Source organism: Hipposideros armiger, unplaced genomic scaffold (genome assembly GCF_001890085.2).
Source record: "Hipposideros armiger isolate ML-2016 unplaced genomic scaffold, ASM189008v1 scaffold_436, whole genome shotgun sequence".
Lineage (NCBI taxonomy): Eukaryota > Metazoa > Chordata > Mammalia > Chiroptera > Hipposideridae > Hipposideros > Hipposideros armiger.
The window spans coordinates 1,114,436-1,122,135 of record NW_017731786.1 but is presented as its reverse complement, the minus strand read 5'-3'; the positions used below and the strand labels follow the sequence as shown (position 1 = coordinate 1,122,135).

The following is a 7,700-nucleotide window of genomic DNA, read 5'->3' as shown; positions in this document are numbered from 1 at the left end:
GAGAGAGAGAGAGAGAGAGAGAGAGAGAGAGAGAGGGAGAGGGTGTAAAGTACAGCATAGGGAATACAGTCAATGGTATTGTAATAGCTGTACAATGTCAGAGGGGTAGTAGACTTGGGAGGGGGTATCACTTTGTGAGGGGTGTAAATGTCTACTCATTATGTTTTGTTCACCCGATCTAACAAAAAATAAAAGAATGTTTCTAGTGACAACATTCACGAAGGAAAAAAAAATTTAGTAGTTCAGATATTTTTCAGATAGAAAAACTATTATTGGTAAGGAAAATATTGTCCAAATGTGAATTGTAAAGTTTGGGAAAACCTATCAAGATTCTTTCACAAATGAACTGTAACATCTGAGAGAATTTCTAGTTTTCTTATGTAATAGCAACTCTTAAAAATCCTTTGAAATGCTGCCACTCACTCTTCATTTTCTCATAATTACTGTCAATGTCCTAGTTATAATGGTATAAATGAGTGTTATGTTATCTTTGTCCTTATCTATATTTCATGTCTTAATAACAAAAATTTGTTCTAATATTTTCCAATGTGTCCAAAAAATTCACTTCTCTTCATTAGTTGGGTTATCATACCAGGACCTATTTTCTTAAATTGATGTATAGCTGACATACAATATTAAATTAGTTTCGGGAGCACAACATAGTGATTTGACATTTATATAACTTACAGAGTGATCACCACCATAAGTCTAGAACCCATCTGTCCCCAGAGTCATTATGATATTATTGACTATATTCCCTAAGCTGTACATGACATGATCGTGACTTATTTTACAGCTGGAAATTTGTACCTCTTATCCCCTCTCCCCTCTGGCAACCATCCGTTTGTCCTCTGTATGCATGAGTCTGTTTCTGTTTCTGTTTTGTTTTCTTGCTTTGTTTTTCTAGAGTCCACATGTAAATGCGATCGTATGGTACAGGCATTCGTCGTTTCATTGTGCTTTGCTCTACTGCACGTCATAATTGCGTGTTCTACAAATTACAGTAAAGACCTTCCACCAGCGAAAAGATTGCAATTCATTTCACTGTGGCGGCTGAGAACACCCAGCCCACAGTGTCCCGGAGGTATGTTGGTATTTGTCTTTCCCTGTCTGAGTTATTTCACTGAGCATGATACCCTCTAAGTCCACCCATGTTGGCACAAATGGCAAGGTTTCCTTCTGTTTTATGGCTGAGTAATACTTGATTTGCGTGTGTGTGTGTACCACATCTTCTTTATCCATTCATCTATTAGTGGACACCGAGGTTGTTTTCATATCTTGGCTGTTGCAAATAATGCTTCAATTGACATATGGGTGCATGATCTTTTGGAATCACTGTTTTCACTTTCTTTGAATAAATATCCAGAAGTGGGATTGCTGGGTCACATGGTAGTTCTATGTTTAATTTTTTGAGGAACCTCCATACTGTCTTCCATAGTGGCTGCACCAATTTGCAATCCCACCAACAGTGCACCAGGTTTCCCTTTTCTCCACAGCCTCTCCAGGACTTCTTTGTTGATTTATTCGTGATGCCATTCTGACTGGTGTGAGGTGACATCTCATTGTGGTTTTGATTTGCATTTCCCTGGTGATTAGTGATGTTGAGCATCTTGTCGCATGTCTGTCGACCATCTGTAGGTCCTCCCTGGGAATGTCTTAGACAGCAGTCTTCAGAGTCATTTTTGTGTGTGTGAAAACAAGGGACTTTCCCTCTTTTTCAATCTCCAAAGTTTAGGTTTTCTTGTCTAAATAGCCCAGATATCCCCTTATTTTCCTTTTAGACTCTGCATTGTATTCTTAGGGACTGAGTGACTTACATCTCAGACCCTGAAAATTAATGAAAGACCTTGGATAATACAAGATCAATGCGAATAATAGGGGATTGGAAGGCGCTTTTTCCTAGGTCAGAGCAGGTCGCATGCCAAGAAAGATTTATGCTGATTTAGCCGGTGAGGAAAAATTGAGGGTTAGGTTTTCAATTTGAGAAGTAAAATGGAGCCTGGGGAATTGAATCGGCCATTCTCCGTGCGCTTCGCTAGTTACCAGCAATCTCCCGAACTGTCTGCTAGGTGGAAATATGTAGAGTGAGTAAATCTTGATAATTCCCAATTCACCCAATTGGATTATCTCCTTGTCTGAATGCAAACTGACAGGTGGAAGACACACCTGGAGCGGCAGTGGGTTCAGTCAGGGCCCTGCGCCCTCCGCATGGCTCCTTGGACACGTGAATGAGTACAGAGCTGAAGGGCTGGAGGTCTACCTGTGGCCGGGCCTGGCATTGAACTTGGCAAGGCTCTGTGTGGAAGCTTGTCAGTGCAGAGGCATAGAAATCGCCATCTGCTCAAGTCTCACTCTCAGTCCACTGGGGACAATGAGAGGATGCCACTTATGGGGTCCCAGATGGCTCATTCAACAGTCAGGTTTCAGAGAACCTACAGGAGACACGGATCAGATGGACCCTGGGCCCACCAGCACAATTCTCTGGCTTACGAATTCTCATACATGGCCTTTTGCAGCCGTTACCACAAACCAGGTTAGTGCAAAGCTTGACATCAGACCTAAGTCTGAATTTTGTAGTGGTGAGGCCTTAGGCAAGTTACTTAATGTCCACTTAATTTCCTTCTCTAAACTACGGAATATAAGGAAATGTACTCTGTTTTGTATTGTCCTGAGGATTAAGTACGGTAAAGTGGGTGAAAGTGTTCAATACTGGGCCAGGCAGAGATGTTCAGAAAGCTTTTGGTCCTTTGATCTACTCTTTGCATTCATTGGTGGTATGGGGATGTGAGCCCTGACTCCGTCTCTGAGCTGGTTCATGACGATTCCCTATAACTGACTGTAACACTGTGCTGGTGTTCAAATTATTTTGTACTTGCAGATGATGGGAAGACAGGCTTGGTAGGCCCCCATTCACAGTTTTAATTTGAATGCGTTTCCTGAGATGGGGCTAAGAGATGTCGGAGCCTGTCTCGAACCCAGCAATGATGCCGCACTGACTGACACAAGATTAGAACCGTTTACAAAGACAGCATATCAGCAGGTTGTTGCTTGATGGACTGATTCCATGTCATCTGGGCCCTCCTGATCCTTAGCTGCCACACCGTGGGTGTGGGACATGCCAGGTCCATGTCTCCACCCCTCCTACCATTCCCGATGATACAGTTTCTCCTTTATAGTCTTAGTCATTAGAATTCGGTTCATCTAGTTTTCAGGTGGTTCTCAGTAATGGCTGTTCTATAATAGATGTAATTTTGATGTGATTGGGGGGGGCGAGGCAAGTGCAATTTACCTCCTCTGCCATCCTGACTGGAAGCCCACGTTTCTTTTGTTTTAAGCGGGCATATTTGGGGTTATTTTTTACAGAAGCAATAGAAAACTAATACACCATGCTATGAAAAACTGTGCCATGTAATCCACAGGGATAATGGGCAAAGCACTCAAAAACTTGACAGTGTTTCTTATGCAAAAAAACCCCAACAGAATTCTAGGAGAAATGGTAGCAGAGTTTTACATACATGAAATGGTTAACAAATACCTAAATATTACAATAAATAGGGCACTTTATCTTAAAAAGAAACCAGAAGTTTGCTCCTGAAATTAGGCATCATGCATAAACGTGCAAAATTTGTATTATGATCTAAGTGTTCATTCATCAATATGTCAATTGTATTAGAACAAATTTTAAAAAATAGAACATTTTCAGAATAAGTGTCTCTATGTAGGAATACTGGCTGTGAAAACCAGGACAACTTGCTGGGTGGCAGCCCATTCAAAACATAAGTCAGTCTCCTTGACAACGGGCCTATCTGGACTGTTGTATTTATAGGGAGATAATGCCACTCGAACATGGACCTGTGGAGTCACAGGCATCTCAAGAGGTCAGTTGTAAGAGCAGGCTTACTCAGTGTCAACAACAGCAAAATAATCGGTTTGTCTTCCTTTCTCAAAAGGCAGACAGTGGGAAACCAAGCCATCGGGGGGGATCTATCCTTCAATCCTAGCAGACAGTCAGTCTCTCATTTTGCAGTGCCCTGCGTGGTGCAAATCTCTTGGTAAGTGTTTTAGACACAGTCTCACTCTGGTATGTTTCCAGCACTGGGGCCATTAGTGATTCTGTAGCCTTTTTTTTCTGTGCAGACAAGGAAGCTGGTGTTTGGGGGGAAGGACCAGCTGTTGTCCCCACCCAGGTGCAACTACCGAGGGGAAAAAAAAACACCAGAATGTAGTTTAATGGGAACGATACAAGTAATTATCAGCTGAAATTACAAAGCTGAACTGTACTGTGTAACGTCTAATATTTGGGAAGTGCCCTCGACTTGAGTCCAACCCCTTCATGAGGAAACTTGAAGTCCAGCAGATAGATGAAGCCACAGTTTAGTGTCAGAGCAATGACAAGGGAACCCAGGCTCTAACAGCTCTCACCAAGCAGTGGCCATGTAGTTTTCAAATCTTGTGAAGTCGGAAGACCTTTTGCACAAAAACAATCTGTTTTTTATTTTTCTAGTTGTCCTCCACAACAGCCAAAAGAAAGTATGAAGGTCTCACAAGGCTTTCATAACGATGTTTTAAGATTAATTCTCTCATTTCTTCCATTGTTCCTTATTTCCTTCCCTCTTTCCACCTGAAATGAACAAGAAGCTAGATGTATCCAAATAGCGGCTAATGTGACAGGCTGACAGAATGAGGAACTTGACAGCCAGACATCTTACCCTCCAGGGAATAATCACTATTTTAAATAGGTGTGCGTGTAGTGGGGGTGTGGGGTGTTATAAAAGAGAAACGCAGAAGCCTTCCCTATTGTACTGCTTGGAAACCGAGTTCCAGGCCCTTGGTGATCTCTGCCACGAAAAGGATCAAATATCCTTACAGTTTCAAGTTCCTTCCAGAACATGCCATCATCTCCCATCATCAAAACCTAAGTGGTTTCCATGGCAACCTCCTCCTCAAACCCATCCAATTTTCTGGCAGTACTATTTCCTTCTGTCCCAGGGACCACACGGGCGTCTCAGAAAAAAATATATATATAAACTCTCAAAAATGAAGTTAGGAAAATATCAACAGGCCAAAATAAAATAAACGTAATCCCTGACCCTCATAAGCCTGAGAGACGAAAACCTTCCCAGGTAATACTGGGCTCAGGGTATTAATGAAGATGTGACATAAAGGATAACATAAAAGAGGATGGAGGGGTGGGGGCAGGGAGAAGCCAGCCGCAAAGAGCCGAGATTGCCCAGTGGTTTGGGGGCAGCGGCTTCCCTTTTTTCCTTCACTAAGCATATGCTCGCCAGCAGTGAGACAGAAGCACATGAGACCTGGAAATGAGGTTTTCGCCAGGAAAAGCCTTCTCTTGCAGTGTTGAGAGCAGGGCTGGGAGCCGAGCCAAATGCTCGTGCAGCAATTTCGGCAGGGCTCTGCTGGGAAGGCAGGGATGCATGCCTCTCCGGGACTCACTGGCCTATCAGGGTGTTGGGATCTTAAGGGGACAGTGGGGATTTGAAGCGGCCGGGGCAGCCTCCATGGATCTTACTTCGCCCTGTTCCATGTCTCCTGCCATTGACCTGTAGCCGGTACGAATTGTAATCAGTACCCAATTCTGCTCTGCACCCTGGCTGAGAGAAGACTCACCCCTCATCTCTGTCCCAGTCCTGCTGTTGTCAGTACTAGGCCATATCCTGGATCATTTTTATTGTCATATCTGTGATCGTAAATCCCACTGGGGGGCAAGGCAGGTGGTCCTCACGTCCCCCGCAGCATATGCTGTAGTGGGGGATAGTGTGTATGTGATCTGCATACAGGCACCACAGGTCTCAGTGTGCAGATGACATCCCGGCCTGTCTTTATTCAGCCCAGCATTCTGTGGACAGGAGAGTAGCAAGGGGACCCGCACACAGGGACTCTGATCTCTCCCCAGAGCACAATTCCTCTGCCCTGAATCCAGGAACTTGTAAAGAAAGAGGATTGATGTCCTGGGGAAGATTTCCTTCCTGTAGCATCGCCAGGAAAAAAAACCCAAAACGTTTCATAGCCAAATAGAGGAGTTTTTTAGGGATGTAATGGATTCCCCCTAAAAGACACGTCAGAGAAAGAGCTGCAGGTGAACTAAACAGGATTTGCAGGTCATGATGGAGAATGTGTACTGAACATTTGATCAACTGTCCCCAGAGTGGAACCGGAATAGGTTAGATGATTTGTTTCCTGTCACGCTACAGGATGACCACTTGTTGGCTGGGGGCTCTGGTCTGCATCACCCTAACGCACGGCTGAGGCTGACGACTGTCGCCCTCTGGGATGCTGTGGGTAGTGGCAGCAGAGCACAGAGAGAGCTCCAGGGGCCCGAGTCCCAGCCCAGAAAGTCACACTTTGCTCCTGCTCACAGCTCATTGGCTCGAACCAACCATGTGATCAATTCTCACCCCAGGACGTCCAGGAAGAGCCTTCTGCCCACGTGCCTGGTAATTGGGAAGCTGGGAATTTTGGGTGAATGAAACTGATGGCTGTCACAAGGGGGAATCTGTCAACAGACATTTCAAATTTATCGTTTTACATTAGATGATTCCAGAGTTAGCAGCTATAAGAAGAAAAAGCGCAGGTAAACACATTGTTTCTGTCTACCCTTACCTGGCCATTTTCCAGAAATAGTCTTACTCATTCTTTGAAGCACAGGATAGACCTCAGAACGCATTGCTCATTCATGCATGTTTCAGCTATCGCCAGTGATTCCTGTGCTAAGTCTGGTGTAAGGCACGGGTCATACACAGGTGTACACATTTCCTTTCTAAGCCCACGATCCTTCCCGATGCTTGAGAATTCCATTATCACCACCTCCCCTGTGGCTCAGGAACACACTCCTATGTGTCAGTTCCGGCCCAGATTATAATTCACAACTGAACCTCCAGAGACATGGTCCCTGAATAGAAAATATATTTGCTTATTATTAATACCTTTTTTTTTGTTCTCCAAACTAACAAATATACCGGGGGTGTAAAAGAAAATGTATACAAGTGGACACTTTGGTCAGCATTGCTCAAGCAGTAGTTCGCCGTCATTAGAAGTGTCTGGAGGGACTCTGGTAAGATGGCGGAATAGACAGACGCTGTGCTGACTACCTCCCAGGATCACACCAAAATTACAAATAATTTATAAGATATTCAACCTCGGAAGTTCCCTGCACCCTAGATGAACACAACCTCTAAATGAAGGACTTAAAGAGGAGGCCACATCAAGTCTGGTAGGAGGGAAGGAGACGAGAGAGGGCGAACCCCGTGAGGGTCACCTCAGTGGTGGGGAGGCTTCTCCGGTTGGGGGCGAGACCCTCCCACCGCACACCGCGCTCACCACCCCAGAGTTACGTTGCCGGGAAGAGGAGTTCTACGGAAGGAGAAAATAGTGAGGACTCTCTTTGCTCGGCTCGGTGAGGCTGAGGGCGGCTGGAGAAACAGTGGAGCCGGCAAACCGACTCGCTCGCAGGTGAGCACTCACCCGGTTCCTGGTGGAGGGAGTGGCTTTGTGAGCGGGGCCCAGGCGCCTCCGGGAAGGACTGAGCTGAGCGCCTTTGGTGCGGGAGCTGGAGGATTTGGGGACCATTTTTCCCCTGGTGTGGAGCTTGCACAGGAGGCCGCCATTTTTTCAGGGCTGGGCCCTCCCACAGAGGCTCAGATCTGGGACTGCATTGGTCTGCTGGAATTGGCGCAGGAGTGCGT

At 45.2% G+C, this 7,700-nt stretch overlaps 1 long non-coding RNA gene across 1 annotated transcript in view; it reads right to left on the bottom strand.

Moving 5' to 3' along the window:
- LOC109394774 (uncharacterized) overlaps positions 1 to 7,700 on the bottom strand; it is a 75,598-nt gene that overhangs the window by 51,053 nt on the left and 16,845 nt on the right. The gene's annotated exons all lie outside the window — the stretch shown is intronic.